The sequence below is a fragment of the Melanerpes formicivorus genome, unplaced genomic scaffold (assembly GCF_026170545.1).
Source record: "Melanerpes formicivorus ecotype bairdi unplaced genomic scaffold, bMelFor1.0.p_v2 SCAF_80, whole genome shotgun sequence".
Taxonomy (NCBI): Eukaryota; Metazoa; Chordata; class Aves; order Piciformes; family Picidae; genus Melanerpes; species Melanerpes formicivorus.
Genome location: NW_027142432.1, coordinates 1,701,344 through 1,719,626, shown reverse-complemented (window position 1 = coordinate 1,719,626; position 18,283 = coordinate 1,701,344). Strand labels below are relative to the sequence as shown.

Here is an 18,283-nt window from a genome sequence, read left to right as displayed (position 1 = left end):
AAAGACCATGCCTGGAGCCATTCCCTCCTGAGCAGCTATTTCTGCAACCTGTTTCACTCCTCCCTGGGAAGCTGATCCTGCACCTGCAGTCCTATTCCAGAGGGCTGGAAGAGCAGACATCTTCACCATGGCCTTTTCTGCTTCAGAAACCATCAGGCAGAAACCATCAGGCACAGCTGTGCCAAGCAGAGGCCCTTTCCTTTGCAGCATTGTTTCATTTGTGCCATTTCACATCTCCTTGGACCCAACTTGGAGCCTCTCACTGATCAGCCACAGTTGTATTTGGGAGCACTGCCCCAGGGGCACAGATTCCTGACCAGCTGAGGGGTAATCTTTTCCTGCCTTTACTGCCACATCTCCAATACTTTCCCTTTCCTCCTGGTGCTGCCCACCCTGTGTGCTTGTTCCTAATTATGGGATGGGGACAGCCTGGATGGATGCACAACCTGAGTGTTCTTCCCACAGAGATTACTTGACTTCAGGCAGTCAATGTTTGCTAATCAGTTAGGTTGCATCTCTGGACACATTTGGAATGTCTCTTCTTTGGATCAGGAGCCTCTTCCATCCCCATCCTGTGCTTCTAATTCTGGATTATCCTTAAGGGAAGTGTTCATCCACAAGCTCAACAGGAGCCACCAGTGTGCACCTGCAGCCCAGAGAGCCAATTGTATCCTGGGCTGGAGCAAGGGAAATGTGGCCAGCAGGGCCAGGGAGGTGATTCTCCCACTCTGCTCCACCCTGGTGAGACCCCACCTGGAGCTCTGCGTGCAGTTCTGGAACACCCATTACAAGAAGGATCTGTGGGTGCTGGAAGGTGTCCAGAGAAGGGCCATGAGGATGAGCAGAGGGCTGGAACTGCTCTGCTATGAGGACAGACTGAGGGAATTGGGGCTGTTCAGTCTGGAGAAGAGAAGGCTCCATGGAGTCCTTCTTGTGGCCTTCCAATATCTGAAGGAGGCTACAAGAAAGCTGCGGAGGGACTTCTTAGTGTGTTGAGTAGGGATAGGACTGGGGGGAATGGAGTAAAACTTGAAGTGGGAAGATTCTGATAGGATGTGAGGAAGAAGTTCTTCCCCATGAGGGTGGAGGGACACTGTCAGAGATTGCCCAGGGAGCTGGTGGAAGTCTCATCCCTGGAGGTTTTTAAGGCCAGGCTGGATATTGCTGTGACCAACCTGCTCTGGTGTGAGGTGTCCCTGCCCTTGGCACAGGTGGTTGGAGCTGGATGATCCTTGAGGTCCCTTCCAGCCCTGACAATTCTGTGATTCTCAGTATGCCCAAGAGGTATTATCAGGTATTGGAATTCCAGTGAATGCCTTCCCCCCTCCAGCCCTTCCTTAGGCTTCTCAGGGCAGTTGCTGCACCCCCAGCAGTTGCTCTCATCAGCTCTGTGTTGTGGTCTGTGTCCATCCAGAATGGACATTTGCTACCAAGGGCTTTCTTTCTAGATTCAGGTGATGAGATTTTCAGTTCCCTTTCTCCTTCTCTTCAGTCTGCTGTTCCTTCTCCTGCACTGCTGCCTTCTGGGACAGGATCCATGTGATTAAGAGGAACCCAGTGGCAATTTCTGGGGAGCCTCAGATTCACTGGAGGTGATCTGCACCATGCAATGTCCAGAGCAATGTGAACCCTACAGCACTCAAGGGAACAAATAGTTAGAGAGCAGCCCCATGGAGGACCTGGGAGTTCTGGTGGACAGCAAGTTCTGCATGGGACAGCAATGTGCCCTGGTGGCCAAGAAGGCCAATGGGATGCTGGGGTGCATTTGGAAGAGTGTGGCCAGCAGATCCAGGGAGGTTCTTCTCTCCCTCTACTCTGCCCTGGTGAGGCCCCCACCTGGAATATTGCATCCACTTCTGGACTCCCCAGTTCAAGAGGAACAGGGATCTGCTGCAGAGGCTGTGAGGATGCTGAAGGGACTGCAGCACTGCCTGATGAGGAGAGGCTGAGAGGCCTGGGGCTGTTTAATCTGGAGAGGAAAAGGCTGAGAGTGCATCTGGTCAATGTCAATAAATATCCAAGGGCTGGCAGTCAGAAATGAAAGGACAGGGACAGCCTCTGCTAACTTGTGCCCTGGTATAGGACAAGGGGCAATGGATGGAAACTGCAGCACAGGAAGTTCCACTTCAACAGCAGGAAGAACTTCTTTACTGTAAGGGTGACAGAGCCCAGGAACAGGCTGCCCAGAGAGGTTGTGGAGTCTCCTTCTCTGGAAACTTGCCAGCCCTGTCTGGATGTGTTCCTGTGAGACCTGCACTGGATTCTATGGTCCTGTTCTGGCAGGGGGACTCAGAGATCTCCAGAGGTCCCTTCCAATCCCTAACCCTGCGAGTTGTCACAGGGCTCTGAATCCCAAGGAGATACCAGCAGGAAATACCCAGGTTCCAGCTACAAATCATGAAGTCTGAGCTTCATCTTCAAAGATCCTTCTGAAGTCACCTTCCACTGCCCCCTTGGGCTCTTCTGGGCTCTATGATGATGCATCCATGTGGCAAGTCCAGCTGCCTTCAAAGCAGTGTAAGTTTTTCACAGAAGCTGAGAGGCTCTTTCCATTTTGCTTGGAGAGGCTCCTGATTGTCATGGGTTGAGTTGACTCTGCTGCTGTTATCCAAACCATGCTGCAGCCATGCCAGCCTCAGAAATGAAAGTGCTGGCTGGAGCAAAGTATTGTGGGGCTTGAAGTTCAGATTGCAGCATGGGAGGCTCCCTGTTCCAGTTGCTGCTTCTGGGTTCTGGGATTTTTTGGGTGTTGGCTGTTCTGCTGGGATGGCAGTGGGACAGGGAGGGATAGGGGAGCATCTCCCTGCTTTGGGCTTTTGCCTTGCTTGCTGCAGCTTGCTGCTGCTTTCCACTGTGCCTTTTCTGCACACAGGCTGAGGTCACTGTACTTTTGTATTCTGATGATCTGATTTGCTCAGGAAACTCTTCTCTCATTTGTTTCTGTATCAATACAAAGAGGTTTTGTGTGGTGTCCTTTTCCCCTCAGTTATGTGCTGGGGGAGGCAGAAAGGTTAGGCTGCTGGTTCAGCTGTACCCAGTACATTCCTTTTCTGGAGCCCAATGTGGAGCAGGAAAGCAGCTGCCTTAATGAGGACAGATTTTGGCAGGAGAGAAAAGGATTGAGCTAACAAAGAGATAAGAGGATTGAATTAAGGTTTGAGGCTTGTCAACAGAGTTTGACAGAAGTTTTCTTTCCTGTGGTGTGTTCACTATGTTGATGGATTTGCTTTCAGGGGGCTGATGAGCTGCAGTCCTGTTAGTGCTGCTGATGGTGCTGAGTGTTAGCATAGGGCAATGATTCAGAGCTGTGCTGTCCACTGCTGGGCAGCTTGCTCCCAAGGAAATCACTGTGAGATCTGCCCAGATGCTGGATACTGAGAAGTGGCAGGAGGTGGGGGAGGGAAGGGGCAAATTCTTAGGCTGGTGGTCACCTCTGGTGCTTTGGAATTTCAGCCCTGAGCAAGTGAAAAATCCTCCCCAGCTGGGGAAAGGTTTGGGAAAAGTCTGTTGTCAGTCTGAGAGACAGAAATCACTGCAATGTGTTTGGACCTGGCCCATGCCTCTTGAGCACTGCTCATCACTCTCTAGAGGGCTCAGGGACAAGAGAAGGTCTCTGGACCTACAGACAGTGCCACAGGCATGGCAGCTGTGTCAGAGAAGCAGCCTGTGCCAGGATCAGCTGCCCCTCGTAGTGAATGGTGCTTATGACCAGGATTGTGCCCCAAATATTACCAGAACATGCTTCTGTGTGTGTGACTCAAACCCCCTTTCTCCCCCTTCTCTTCTGGAGTCATTGGGGGGGGGACCTTGGCACCACTGAGTCCAGGTAAACAATCTGCCTGGGCATGTTTCCACCCCTGTGCCGCACTGTCAGGACTCTAAACACATCACCAAGGAAAGATTTCATGAGGTTCTCAGCTCGTGAGGAAGCCAAACCTTTGCTTTATAGAATTTGGGTTCAGGTAGTGCTGAAACTGTCCTGGGTTGAGGGTTTGCCGGTCACCGACCAACCCCTCCCCCACTGCTTCTCCAATCAGTTTCAACTCTAAATTCTATAACTCATTTGGTTCCTCTGAAGTGCCCAGGCACAAACGTTCTGCAGAGGTGGTTCCACCAACCCAATACTGCTGCCTGTGAATGGAAACTAAATCCCCTGCTGCATAGTTTGTATATCAATAGACTACCAATATATCTATTCATTGATATCCTTGCTGCTCATTCCCCAGGGCACATCTACAACACTCCTGTAGGGAAAAAGAAGCCTACAAGGAAAGCAGCTGATCCTGCAAAGGACCAGGAGGGATCAGGGTTCCCATGGGAACAAGAGAAAGAGCCAGGGCTGCTGGCTTGGTTCTTATCTCTGGCTTTGGAAGATGGCCAAGGACAAACAGTGGATGAAACAAGCAGCAGGCCCCAGCAAGGCAAAGGAAATCTCTGCTCTTCTGTCCAGGCCTGTGTTTCAGCTGTGAGGAGCAGCTGCTCCCCTGTCCAAGGGAGAGAATCTGGGAGGCACACAGCACAGCACACCCTCTGCTTTACTTGTGTGACCATGGGGAGCACGTGAGGAAGTGGAAAGGAAAACCCAATCCAGTCCTGGCTGCAGGAGTCTGTGAATTACAGGGGAATTGTCCCCCCAGAGATGCTGCCTCAGTTTCCAGTGGGAAATGGCCTAAGAAGAGCAGGGAAGCTGAAACTGCTTCTGGTCCTCCTGAAGGGACTGCCAAAGCATCTTCACAAGATGCAAGGGACCCAAGACAGAATTAGAGGGGCTCTGCCTCCAACCAGATGGAAGGGAGAGACAAATTGGTTTGTTGGACTGTACAGAACCAATGGCCTGGCAAGTTGAACCCATGAGAGGATAAAGCTTTAGTAGATACAGGTGCCCAGAGTGCTCTGACACCATCAAACCACAAGGGGTGGAACCCATCTGTGTTTCTGGTGTGACAGGAGGATCCCCACACCTGGATGTGTTGGAAGCTGAGTACTGGGATGCAAGCCACAGTTTGCTTTCACTTGGAGGCATGGAAGGAGTCACTGGACTCAGACTGCCCCAGAGCTAGAAACACAGCCCCAGCATTTGCAGCATTTGGACTGGGCATGGACTGATCCAGACTGTGCTGGAACAGAGTGGAGCTGCAGAGCACCTGCAGTGAGCAGCCCTCTGGGTACTGCAAAGCGACCTCCTGTGGAGTGAGAATGGACAGTGCCTGAGGTGTGCTGCTGATTGCTGCTGGGCATGGTGCAGGTGGCACTGAATGAGGGCTTGGGAATGTCAAAGGTTAAGCTGGAAATTTGCTGCCATTACTCCACACCATCCTGCCTCATGCCACCTTCACAGGGACAGTGCTGGCTGGAGCAAAGTACTACAGGGCTTGAAGTTCAGATGGCAACATGAGAGGCTTCCTGTTCTGGTTGCTGCTGTTGGGTTCTGGCTCTCAGGTGCTGGCTCTTTGCTGAGGGGGAGGGCTGAAGGGATTTAACTCCTGGCTGCTGCTGCTCACTGCTGTGCTTCTTTCTGCAAACAGCCTCAGGTCAGTGTGCACTATGGGATCTCCTTTGGATTCAACTCTTTTGATCTTATCTCAAGTCCTTATCTCAGCCCAGAGGGTTTTTTTGTTCGTGTGTGTGCTATTTTTTGCTTCCTTCTGTTTTGGGGGGGAACAGGCAGCTTAGCCTCTTCTCAGCTCTTCAACCTGGTCCAGCCCCAGAGTGGAAAGCCAACAGAAGCTTTCTGAGTTCTTCCAAAGATCTCCATGAGCTTCCCCCTACACCCTCCAAAGTTCCCAAAAGTCAGTCCCAGGACCATCCTAATTCCAAACACCTAAGATCACCTGAAAGCCCCTGCAGAATGCCTCTGAGATGCCACTCAAGACTCCTCTGAGAACCTCATTTTCCCCTCCCTGAACTGGGCACACAGCTCCACCCCATCCCTTGGGAGCAAATGCCCCCAAAATTCAGGCATTGAGGCAGGGATATCTGAAATAAAAGCAAACAGACAGGATTTGGGTAACTTTTGGGTTTTATTGAGACAATTGGTCAATGGACAGAGGATTTCTTACCCCAGGGCGACACAAAGCATTGGGGAAGAACCAGACAGACCCTGGCAAAGCCCTGCCCAGATCCACTGGGCGCTCCAGGTGTGCCGACTCAGCACTGTAAATGTTCTCATTAGCAATAATTGGTGTTCAGATGGGCAGGAGGTGTTTGTTGCTGCTGGTGTCCCCAGTCCCTGAGAACTGCAAAGGAAAAATAGATGATTTTGGTGCTGGAAAGGCCTTCTCAGAGGGGTCACGATTACTCAAGAGATTCTAGCTGGATTTATGCCTCCCCTCCAGTGCAGGCTGCTCTCTGGTGTGGATGTAGCGGTGCTTGTTGAGATAGCCCTTCTGGGTGAAGCGCTTACCGCAATCAGCACAAGTGAAAGCCTTCTCACCGGTGTGGGTGCGGCGGTGGCGACTGAGCGCTTGCCTCTGGCTGAAGCGCCTCCCACAGTCAGCACAGGTGAAAGACTTCTCTCCAGTGTGGGTGCGGCGGTGAACAATGAGATAGCTCCTGTGGCTGAAGCTCCTCCCGCACTCAGCACAGCTGAAGGATTTCTCGCCAGTGTGCACACGACGGTGCTCTATGAGGTTCCCCATCTGGGTGAAGCTCTTGCCGCAGTCGGCACAGCTGTACGGTTGCTCCCCTCTGTGGATGAGTTGGTGCTGGATTAATGCAGTACTCGTGGTGAAGCTCTTGCTGCACTCAGCACAGGGGAACAGATGCTCTCCAGTGTGGATGCGGCGATGGATGGTGAGAGTGGAGCTGTGTTTGAAGCTCTTGCCGCAGTCCCTGCAGAAAAAGGCCTTCTCACTGCTGTGGGTGAGGTGGTGTCGCCTAAGGTGAGAGATCCGCCTGAAGCGCTTACCACAGCTGTCACAAGAGAAGGGCCTCTCTCCAGTGTGGGTGAGGCAGTGCCCAGGCTGCCAGGAGGCTGCAGGGGAAGGCAGTCGGCAGCTGCCTCTGCTCCGAGCTCTTCCTCCTTCCTCTTCCTGCTGCTGTGCGCCCCTTTGGCCTGGGCTGTGGGGTAGGTGTGGGCAGGTGCGGGGCAGAGTGGGGGCTGCTGGTGTGGGGATCCCTTGGGGCTTGGGGGAGCGGCTCGTGGGGTTGGCATTGGGATGGCCTGGGGCTGAGGGCTGTGTCGTGGAGCTGGGCTTGAGGAGGGCTCGGTGAGGTGTGGGGCTGGTGTGGGTGGGGCTGTGGGGGGTGGTTGTTGGGGGCTGTGGAGTTGTGGGGGCGTGTGTGAGGTTGGGTGGGGGCTTGGGGTCGGAGAGGGGCGTGTGAGGGGCTGGTGAGGAGCCCGTGGGGCTGTGTGGGTTTGGGGGTAGGAGTTGGTGGTGGTGAGGGAGGCTGTGTGTGGGTGTGGTGTGGGTCGGGGTGGTGAGGCTTGGAGTGGGGAGTGGTGGGGTGGTGCGAGGGGGTGGGTGCGGTTGTGGGGAGCTGTGTGTGTCTGTGGGCAGTGTGTGGGGAGCTGTGGGGGTGTATGGTGTTGGGAGTGGTGTGGGGAGCTGTGGGGGTGTGTGTGTCTGTGGGGGTGTGTGTGGGGTAGGGCAGAGGTGTTGGGGGTGGGTGGGTGTGGTGTGTGGCTTTGTGGGAGGGGTGTGTGGGGTTGTGGGTGCGTGTTTAGGGTGGGGTCGGGGTGGGTGTGTTTGGGGGTTCCTTGTGGTGCTGTGCTGCTGCCTCCCCCTGGTGGGGGCAGCTGCAGGCCCCCTTTGGCTGCTGCTGTGTTGCAGGCGGAGCCATTGGTGGGCTGCAGGGGCTGTCCCTGGCCCTGTGTCCCTGTGTCCCTGTGCTGGGGGCTGGGCTGGCAGCAGAGCTGAGGTGGCAGCGGCGCTGTGGGGGCTGCTGTGTGCAGGAGAGGTGGTGGTGAGCGTGGGGTGTGGCTTGCAGCAGAGGCTGCTGTGGGGGTGTGTGGGGGAGCCCTGGGGGTTTGGAGGCTTTGTGCTGGCAGGTGCCGGGCGGCTGCTGTGCTGAAGGGCAGCGGCTGGGCTGAGGGCCAGGCGCGGGGGGGAGCTGTGGGCAGGCTGTGTGCTGGGTGCCGTGGGGGTGTCAGGCGTGGGTGCTGTGCTGAGCCTGAGCTTGGGAGCGCCTGGGGCTGGTGTCAGCTGTGGGGCGGTTTGGCTGTGCTGGGGGTGGTGGCATCCAAGGCCTCTGTGCTCTGCAATCTCTTGAGGCACAAAGATTCCCTGGGGGGTTGCAGAGTGATTCTCAGTTTCTCTGCAGGCCTCCTGAGCACAGAAAGGCTCAGAGCAGGAGGAGCTTTTGCTGTGTGGCTGCAGGCTGAGAGCTGTGCAGAGCTTTTATCAGCTGTGCTGGCAGGAAGCATGGTCAGAAGCAGACTGCTGTGCTGCAGCTGCTCTGCCCCTGGGGAAATGCTTGCTGGCAGGCAGCCAAATGAGGCTGAGCTGTTGAGTGTCTGCCTGTGGCTGAGGAACTGCATTGAATTGGACTGAAAGGTTTGGCTTGGGCTGGGGGCAGCCTGTTGTTGATGGTTTTGGTGGTGAGAAGTCCTGCAGCTTCCTTGGAGGAGCTTCAGCAGAAGCCAAAGCAATTCCCTTGCTGCTGTTTGCTGTGCAATGAGCTGGGAAGGGAAGGAAATGATTGCTGCAAGTGAGCAAAGCAATTGCAGTGCTCTGCAAGTCTCAGCAGTGCTGTGTCCAGCAGGGCCAGGGCAGGGATTGTCCTCCTGTCCTGGGCCGTGGGGAGGCCACCCCTGGAATGCTGGGGTGAGTTTTGGGCCCCTGACTCCAAGAAGGACTTTGAGGGTCTGGAGCAGGTGCAGAGAAGGGCAATAAAGGTGGGGAAGGGTCTGGAGAGCAGGGCTGGTGAGGAGCAGGTGAGGGAGCTGTGGGTGTTTAGTGTGGAGAAGAGGAGGCTGAGGGGAGACCTCTTGGCCTCTGGAGCTGCCTGCAAGGAGGCTGCAGTGAGGTGGGGGTTGGGCTCTTGTGCCTAGTCTTAGGCGCTAGGAGGAGAGCAATTGGCCTGAAATTGTCACAGGGGAGGCTCAGGTTGGAGAGGAGGAGGAATGAGTTTGGTGCCAGAGTGGTCAGGGCCTGGCAGAGGCTGCCCAGGGAGGCAGTGGAGTGGCCATGGCTGGAGGTGTTGCAGCAAGGTGTGGCCATGGGGCCATGGTTTGGTGTCCCTGGTGGTGTTGGGGCTGGCAGTTGGCCTCAGTGCTGAGAGAGGTCTTTTGCAGGCCAGGCAATTGTGTGGCTGTGTGAGGAAGCTGCCCCAGAGCAAATGCATCTTAGGTGCTGGAGGTGCTGGGAAGAATGGGAAATGGGAGAGAGTCCTGTGGAGAGGGGAAAGGTTTGGGTTTTGCCTTTGGGCTCATAGTCTGCCCTTGGAAGTGCCTGGGATTCTTGCAAGCAGTGCTGTCAGCTGGAGCCCTTTGGGGTTAGTTGGTGGTGTGCTGAGAGGGCCAAAGGGAGGTGAGGCTTGGGAAGAGAAGTGGTGAGCAGGAAGCTTGTTGGGTTGTGGGTGGCCAAGGGGTGTGGGTGTGGCTGAGAGGTGTGGAGTGCAGGAGAGCCTTCAAGGCCTTGTGGTGTTGCTGGAGCTGTGGGCTGAGGAAGTGCTGCTGCCAGGCAAGGGCTTGAAGGAAGTTGAAAGTCAAGTGGTGTGGATGGCTTGGTGTGGGGAAGTGTTTGGCTTCTTGTGGGCAAGTGAAGCTTTCCTTGTGCAGGAGGAGAGTGAGAGCCTGGGCTTTGCAATCCCTGGGGCCCTGGAGCCCTTCTGGAGTGGTTTTCTTCTGCAGAGCTTTGCAGCCCAGCTGCAGGTCTGCTGTTGCTGGAAGCTGTTGCTGGTTGTTTTGTGCAGCCTTGGGTGTTGGCTCAGTGTCTTGGCTGAGTTTGGTCCTTTCTCTTGTGGCCAAGTTGAGGTCCCTTTGGTTTTGGCAGCTGAGCACAGGTTGAGGCTTTTGCTGCAATGGTTTTTGTGCTGGCAGCATTGTGTGCTGCCAGCTGGAGTGCTGTGTGCAGCTGTGGTGCCCCCAAGAGGGGCAGGAGGTTGAGCTGTTGGAGGGGGTGTGTAGGAGGCCCTGGGGGTGGTGGGAGGGCTGTGGCAGCTCCCCTGTGTGGGTGGTCTGTGAGAGTTGTGTCTGTTGAGGCTGTGGGGAGAGGTTGGAGCAGCCTTGTGGTAGCTGCTGGGGGCTGCAGGAGAGCTGGGGAGGGAGTTTTGTGAGGGGCTGGGAGTGATGGGCTGAGGGGGACTGGATTGAAGGTTGAGGAGGGCAGATTTGGAGTGGAGCTTGGGAGGAAATAGTTTGGAGTGGGGGTGGTGAGAGCCTGGAGCAGGTTGGGCAGGGAGGTGCTGGCTGCCCCCTCCCTGGAGGTGCTGAGGGTGAGGTTGGATGAGGGCTTGAGCAGCCTGGTGTGGTGGAAGGTGTCTGTGGGCATGGCAGGGGGTTGGAGCTGTCTGCTCTTTGGGGTCCCTTCCAGGCCAAAGCATTCTCTGGCTGCTTGAATTTGGACACTTAGCAGAAGTGCAATGAAGGGAACTTGAAATAAGCAAAGTTGTGAAACTGGCTCTGAGCCTGGGGGCTGGGGGTGAGCTTGTTTGCTGGTTCTTAGCTTGGGAGCTGCATCTGAGCTTGGGATCTGGGTCTGCACTTTTGATCTGGGCCTGACCTTGAGGACCTGTTCTGAACTTTTGAGCTGCTGGAGTGCTGTGTGCAGCTCTGGTGCCCCCAAGAGTTTGGGAGCTGGGTCTTGAGCTTGGGTGTGGGTCTGATCTTGGGGGCTGGGTGTGTTGTTGGCTGATGATTCCTGAGCTTGGGAGCTGAGTCTGAGCTTGGGAGCTGAGTCTGCACTTTTTATTTGAGTGTGAGCTCGGGGTCTGGTTGTTAAGCTCGAGAAGTGGTTCGGGTCTTAGTTGCTGGTTCTTGGGCTTGGGGGCTGGCTCTGGGCTCGGGAAGTGGTTCTGGGCTTGGCTGCTGCATTTTAAGCTTGGGGGCAGGCTCTGTCCTTGGGAATGACTTCTGACCTTAGTTGCTGGTTCTCAAGCTCAGGGCCTGGGGCTGGGCTCGGGATGTTGTTCTTGAGCTCTGGGCTCGGGGGCTGGCTCTGGGCTTGGGATGTGGTTCTGACCTTAGTTGCTGGCACTGAGCTGGGGGTTGGTGTTTGCACACAGGGAGTGGCTGTGACCTTTGGAAGTGGTTCTGGCCTTAGTGGCAGGCTCTCGGGCTCGGGGGCTGGGTGTGGGCTTGGTGGCTTATTCTTGAGCTAGGGGGCAGCTTCTGAGCATGGGAGCTGGTTCTTGAGCTTGGGAAGTGGTTCTGACCTTAGTTGCTGGCTGTGAGCCTGGGTGCTGAGTCTGCACTTCTGATTTGAGTGTGAGTTTGGGGTTTCTGACCTTACTTGCTGGTTCTTGAGCTAGGGGTACTGGCGCTGGGCTTGGGAAGTGCTTCTGGGCTTGTGGTCTGGGTCTGACCTTGGGTACTGGTTCCTGAGCTTGGGAAGTGGTTCTGAGCTTAGTTGCTGGCTCTGAGCCCAGGAGCTGAGTCTGCATGTTAGATTTGAGTGTGAGCTTGGGGGCTGGTGGGCTGGTTCTTGACCTTGAGAAGTTGTTCTGACCTTAGTTGCTGGTTCTAGAGCTTAGGAGCTGGCTCTGAGCTTGGGGGCTGTTTCTTGAGCTCAGGGATCAGGCTCTTGGCTCAGGGGCGCCAGCTCAGGGCCTGGCTCAGAGCTTAGGGGCTGGTTCTCAAGCTGGGAAGTGGTTCTGACCTTAGTTCCTGGCTCTAGAGCTCACAGGCTGGTTCTGGGCTTGAGGGCTGGCTCTGGGCTTGGGGAGTGGTTCTTGAGCTAAGGAAATTGGTTCTGAACTTGGGGGTTGGTTCTGACCTTAGTTGCTGGCTCTTGAGCTTGGGGGTCAGGCGCTGGGCTTGGGGACTGCATCTGAGCTCAGGAAGTGGTTCTGGGCTTGGGGGTTGGTTCTTGAGCTTGGGAAGTGCTTCTCACCTTAGTTGCTGGCTCTAGAACTCAGGGGCTAGTTCTGAGCTTGGGAAGTAGTTCTGACCTTAGGTGCTGGTTCTCAAGCTTGGGGGCTGGCACTGAGCTCAGGGGCTGGCTGTCGAGCTTGGGAAGTGAATCTGAGCTTAGTTGCTGGCTCTGAGCCCAGGAGCTGAGTCTGCATGTTCGATTTGAGTGTGAGCTTGGGGGCTGGTGGGCTGGTTCTTGATCTTGAGAAGTTGTTCTGACCTTAGTTGCTGGCTCTTGAGCTTGGGGGCTGGCTCTTGAGCTGGGAAGTGGTTCTGACCTTAGTTGCTGGCTCTTGAGGTTGCAGGCTGGTGCTGGGCTTGAAGGCTGGTTCTGAGCTTGGGAAGTGGTTCTTGAGCTAAGGAAATTGGTTCTGACCTTACTTGCTGGTTTTGGGTTCAGGGGTCAGGCTCTGGGCTTGGGGGTTGGTTCTTGAGCTTGGGAAGTAGTTCTAACTTTGCTTGCTGGTTCTAGAGCTTGGGGTCTGGGTCTGAGCTCAGGAGCTTGTTCCCTGAGCTCAGGGCTGCTTCTTGGGCTTGGGGGCTGGCTCTGGGCTCAGGGGATGGTTTTTAATCTCTGGGGCTGCCATTGAGCTTGGAGATTGGTTCTGGAGCTTGGGAAGTGGTTGTGACCTTAGTTGCTGGCGCTGAGCTTGGGAGCTGGCTTTGAACTTGGGAAGGGTTTCTGACCTTAATTGCTGGTTCTCAAGCTGAGGGGCTGGTGCTGAGCTTGGGGTCTGGTTGTCAAGCTTGGAAAGGGTTCTGACCTTAGTTGCTGGCTCTGGGCTTGGGGTGTGGTTCTTGACCTCAGGGCCTGTCTGTGAGGCCAGGGGCTGGTTCTTGAGCTTGGGGGCTGGTTATGAGCTTAGGGGCTGGCTCTGAGCTTGGAAAGTAGTTCTGACCTTACTGGCTGGCTCTTGAGCTTGTGGGGGCTGGCTCTGGAGCTTGGTTCTGACCTTTGTTGCTGGTACTGGAGCCTGGGGGCTGATTCCTGAGCTTGGAAAGGGTTTTGACCTTAGGTGCTGGCTTGGGAGCTTGGGAGCTGTTTCTTGAGCTTGGGGGCTGGGTGTGAGCTTGGGAAGTGGTTGTGATCTTAGTTGCTGGTTCTGAGCTTGGGTGCTGAGTCTGCACTTTTGATCTAGGTTCTGAAGCTTGGGTGCTGGTTCTTGAGCTTGGGGGCTGGCTCTGAGCTTGGGGGCTGGCTCTGAGCTTGGGGGCTGGCTCTGAGCTTAGCTGCTGGTTCTTGAGCTTGGGAAGTGGTTCTGATTTTATTTTCTGGCTCTTGAGCTTGGGGTCTGGGTGTGAGCTTGGAAAAGGGTTTTGAGCTTAGTTGCTGACTCTGGGCTTGGGGTCTGGTTCTTGATCTCAGGGCCTGTCTGTGAGGTCAGGGGCTGGTTCTTGAGCTTGCTAAGTGATTCTGACCTTAGTTGCTGGCTTGGGAGCTGAGTCTGCACTTTTGATCTAGGTTCTGGACCTTAGTGGCTGGCTCTTGAGCTTGGGGACTGGGTGTGAGCTCTGGAGGTGGCTCTCAGCTTGGGAAGTGTTCTGACCTTAATTGCTGGTTCTTGAGCTCAGGGGCTGGCTGTGAGCTTGGGAAATGGTTCTGATCTTAGCAGCTGGTTCTTGAGGTTGGGGCCTGGATGTGAACTTAGGAGCTGGCTCTGAGCCTGGGGGCTGGCTCTGCATTTCTGATCTGGATTCTTGTGCTTGGGAGCTGACTCTGACCTTAGTTGCTGGTTCTTGAGCTTGGGGGCTGGGTGTGAGCTTGGGGGCTGGGTGTGAGCTTGGCCCCTGTCTTGAATTTAAAATGTGAGAGTTCAGGCAGTTGGAAGTTGAAGCTGAGCTGCTTTGCACTGCAGTGCTTCAGAGTTTGTGGTGCTCCAAAGGCAGATCTCAAAGAGCTGCTGCAAGAGTTGAGCTGAAGTGGCACTGTGCCCTGCAGAGGCAAAAGCTTTTCCCTGCCAGTCAGCCTTTGGAATCATCTCCCCAGGGCAGTGGTGGATTGCCCTGCAGGGCAGAGTTGGAAGGCTCAGCTTGGCAGGGGGCTGGGCCAGCTCCTTTCCAGTGCAGTGTCAGCTGGCAAGGTTGGAGCAGCTGAGCCTTGGGGTCCCTTGCAGCCTGGCATTGTGTGGCAGCAGAGCTGTGCTGCTGGTTTTGAGGGCACTTGGAAAGCTTCTGGAGCATTTGTGCAGAGTGTGCAAGACATCCCTGAGCCTAGCAACTCCCTCAGCTCTCTTCAGAATGAACTCTGCAGAGCTGGAAGAGCCTTCCAGGAATTTGGCAGAGTTGTGGAGGAGTTGGGAAGGGATTTTGGTTCTCCTCCTCCTTGTCCTCTTCCTTGTCCTCCTCTGCCTCATCTTTTTCCTGCTCTCCCTGGAGGCTGCACTTAGACTCCTAGAATCCTAGAGTGGTTTGGGTTGTCAGGGAGCTGCAAAGGTGCTGCAGTCCAAGCCCCTCTGCAGTCAGCAGGGACATCCTGCACTAGCTCAGGTTGCCCAGAGCCCTGTCCAGCCTCACCTTGACCATCTGCAGGGCTGGGACCTCAAGCCCCTCCCTGGGCAACCTGTTGCAGTGTTCCAGCAGCCTCCTGGTGCAGAACTTGTTCCTCACCTCCTGTCTCAATCTGCTCTGCTCTGGTTTGAAGCCATTGCCTCTGGTGCTGTCCCTGCAGGCTTTGCAAAGGGTCCCTCTGCAGCCTTCTTGTAGTCCCCTTCAGTACCAGAAGGTCACTCTTAGGTCTCGGCAGAGCCTTCTCTTCTCCTCTCCAGGCTGATCACCCCCAGCTCCCTCAGCCTGTCCTGGTAGCAGAGCTGCTCCAAGCCCCTGATCATTTTTGTGTCCCTCCTCTGGACCCTCTCCATCAGGTCCCTGTCCTTCCTGTGCTGAGGGCTCCAGAGCTGGCTGCAGTGCTGCAGGTGAAGTCTCAGCAGAGCAGAGCCAAGTGCCAGGATGGCTTCTGTCCATCTCTGCCCCTGCTGCTTTTGGTACAGCCCAGGCTGCCCTTGGCCTTGTAGGCTGCAGGCTCCCCCTGTCTGTTCCTGTCCAGCTTCTTGTCCAGCAGCACCCTCTAGTCCTTTTCTGCAGGGCTGCTTCCTATCCCCTTCTCCCCCAGCCTGTCCTGATTGTGAGGATTGTGCCAGGCCAGGGGCAGGACCCTGCCCTTGCTCTTGTTGAAGCTCAGGAGGTTGCCCTGGGCCCCCTCTGCAGCTTGTCCCCTTGAGCTCCTCCAACTTGTTCTGCAGGGTATTGCCTTAGGTTTCAGGAGGAAGAGAAGCTCTCTTTGAGCCTTGTGAAAGGAGTTGATGCCAAGCTGTGGCCAGAGGGTTGGATAGAATTGGGCAGTTTCCATGGCTGTGCTGTTCAGAGCTGCATCCTACAGTGCAAAGCATCAAATCCACAACAATCCATAGTGTGCCTGGGCCACGGGAGCCAAGCAACCTCCCTAGGCCAAAGCTTCCTCCAGAGCTCCACCAAAGCAGTCCAGAACCCCAGGCCCCAAATGCCTTCCCCCTCCCCCATGCCTCTCTGCCCCCCAAGAGTTGCAGTTGCAGATTCTGGTAGGCAGCTCCCAGGTGAGCCAGGCCGCTGCAGGCCGCAGTTGGCAGCACTGCCAAGGCCTCGAAGCTCCTCTGCAGAGAGAGATCCCAGAAGCTGTTCCTGGGAGCAGAGAGGAAGGGCAAAGGAGGTTGGAGATCCTGTGCTGTTCCTTTGTAGAGAGTGGGTGCAGACCTTGTGGGAATGAACTAAGCTAGATGACACTTTGTGGTGTCCCTCTGGACTCTGCTGTCCCTGCTGGAGGTCTCTACTCTCTGGTGTAAGACCTCCCAGTGCCTTCCACCCACCACAGGGATTCTCCTCCATGCTCTCATCCAGGGATTTCTCTTGGGCTGTGTAGATCAGCCCTGTTGATGTTGTAGGACCATGGGGACTCTTAGAGGGCAGCAAGTGAGTGGAGATGGAGCAATGGATGGGGAGATGGAGGGTGAAGGCTGCAGGGGGTGGGAGGGCTTAGTTCAGCAGCTGTGTGGCTCTGCCTGGCTCCTACCTCCAATGGTGCTGGCAGCAGCTGACCCCAGAAGTTCAAAGCCCCAAACCCTGCCTGGCTCAGGACAGTCCCCTGACCCCTCCTGACATCCAGCACAGCCCAAGCAGGCACTCAGGGCTCCTAGCCACACAGCCCAGCCATCCCCCATGGCAGGAGTCACCTGAGGTCTCACTCCCTCTCTGTCCCCCTTGCTCTCATCAGTTGCTGCCTGAGGTGGCTGCAGGGTCCCTCCCCAGCCCTCATCTGTAACCCCCCCTTGGCTTGGTGCTGTTCTTTCAGCCCTCCAGCTGATCCCAGCCTTTAGTCTCAGGCCCCTTCCATTCTTGTGCTGCTGCTTCCAGCCCAGTTCCTTAGATGCTTCCTCAGCCACAGCATTTCCCACTCCACCCTTCCAGCTGCAGTGGCAGTGGAGGTGGGGGATACAGGACCATGGGACAGTCAAGGCAGTAGGGACATGGATGGGCTGGGAATGAGGGAAGGGCCTGGGGATGGTCAGGCAGGAATTAGGCCTTGTCCCCCCAAGAAGGGGAGAGGATGCAGGGCCCAGGTGGCAAATGTGTGTGCAGGGAATGGCAGAATCTGGCAGCATTTGAGGAGGTGAAAGGAGTGAATTGTGCTGCAGCTCTGCCTGTGTCAGCTGGGAGATGAACAGCAGCCCATGGGTACTGTACCCTCCCACCAAACCTCATTTGTCTCTTAGGGCTGTGGAGTGGCAGCTCCAGGAGAACTGCAAAGAGCAAGCTGAGAGAAATGGTCAGGGACAGAAGGAAGCCAAACTCTTTCCACTGAGTCTCTTTGGGCTGCAGGTGTGTGAAGGGTGCTGGAGGTGTGAGGTTTGGGCAGGAGCCAGAGACTCCTCCAGCATCCCAGTGAGGGCTGAAAAGGTTTAGCAAGAAGCTGCCCAAGTCCCTTCCCCCTTTGATGCACCTTCAGAAAGCATGAAGCTCCCTTTGTGTGTGTCCTGAGGGCTGCTGTGATCTTTTCTTGGGGAGTGACCAGCAGAGAGGCGTGTGCAGGGCAGAGCTGGGCATAGAGTGAGTGTGGTGGGGGCAGAGCCAGGGAGGAGAGCTGGGTCCAGGGCAAGATCTGCTGTCAAAGGCAGCTGCAGGCAGCAGAGGTCTGGGCAGGCAGTGGGAGGAAGCTGCAGGGAAGGCCTGGGAGAGGCTGTGTGGAGGCAGCTGTGTTGTGGTGCTGGCCTGCAGCTGTGTGCTGGGCAATGAGCTGAGTCTGCACTTGTTGAGGCCTCCCATCTTGAGCAGCCCTGGCTGTGTGCTGTGGCTGTGCTGCTGGTCTTGGGAGCTGCCCCCAGCAAGGCTGAGCTGTGCTGCCTGGTCCTGGGCAGTGCTGAGCCATCCATTGCAGATCAGTCCTCTCTGAGACCTTTGCTTCTCTGTGGCAGGAGTTGTGTCCCTCTCTCTCCATCATTCCTGCCCCTGTGTGCTGTGGAAAAGCAGAGTTTGCAGATCTGCCCCTTGGAGCAGCCCTGCAGATAAGAAACCCAGAGTGGGGCAACAGCAGGACCCCAGCCCCCAGAATCCTAGAGTCCCAGGGCACCTCCCAGCCTCTTCCGCCTTCTCCTGCCCACTACATTTCACCCCTCCAGGGGTTCTGAGGCACATCAGGTGTTGGAGTTTAGGAACTCCCCAGGCTTGTGGGGGTCAGTTGTGTGGCAGGAGGTGACTGGGGTTTGGATGTGGTGGGTGGTGGGAGAAGGTTGAAGGTGGTTTGGTCTTCATTGGTCAATGCTGCTGCCTCCATTGCCTGAGCCAGGAGAGATTGGGCCAGGATCCCCCCTGCCAATGCCACCAGGCTCGAGGAGAGTGGGGCCACTTGCAAGCCCCAGGGAACCTCAGGGCACTGATCACAGGAACCTGGGGTCTCAGTACAGGTATTAAAGGTCTGAACCCACACTGTGGCAGAAACTGAAGGTTTGAGGTCCCCTCTGCATTCTCTTCTCCAGCTGGGTGTTGGGAGTCAGGGACTGTCATGACCCAGGCAGGATCTGAGGGTTTGAGGTCCTGGGCTCAGGTGCTTCCATCTTCCCTATTGCAGAGCTGTGACCCCTTCCTGCCACAGTATGGCCTCACAGAAGGACCCAGACAAGAGCTGGGAGGTGAAGCAGCACCCAGAGATCAAGTTGGAGAAGCCAATGTGCAGTCCCAAGGTAGAGGAGGATGAGGAGGAAAAAGAGGAGAAGATGGAGGATGATGCTGAGAATGGCAACTATG

General features: G+C 55.8%; 1 protein-coding gene across 1 annotated transcript in view; it reads left to right on the top strand.

Annotated features, from left to right (window-relative positions):
* Window positions 1–18,283, top strand: part of LOC137454317 (zinc finger protein 850-like) — a 291,247-nt gene that overhangs the window by 124,451 nt on the left and 148,513 nt on the right. The gene's annotated exons all lie outside the window — the stretch shown is intronic.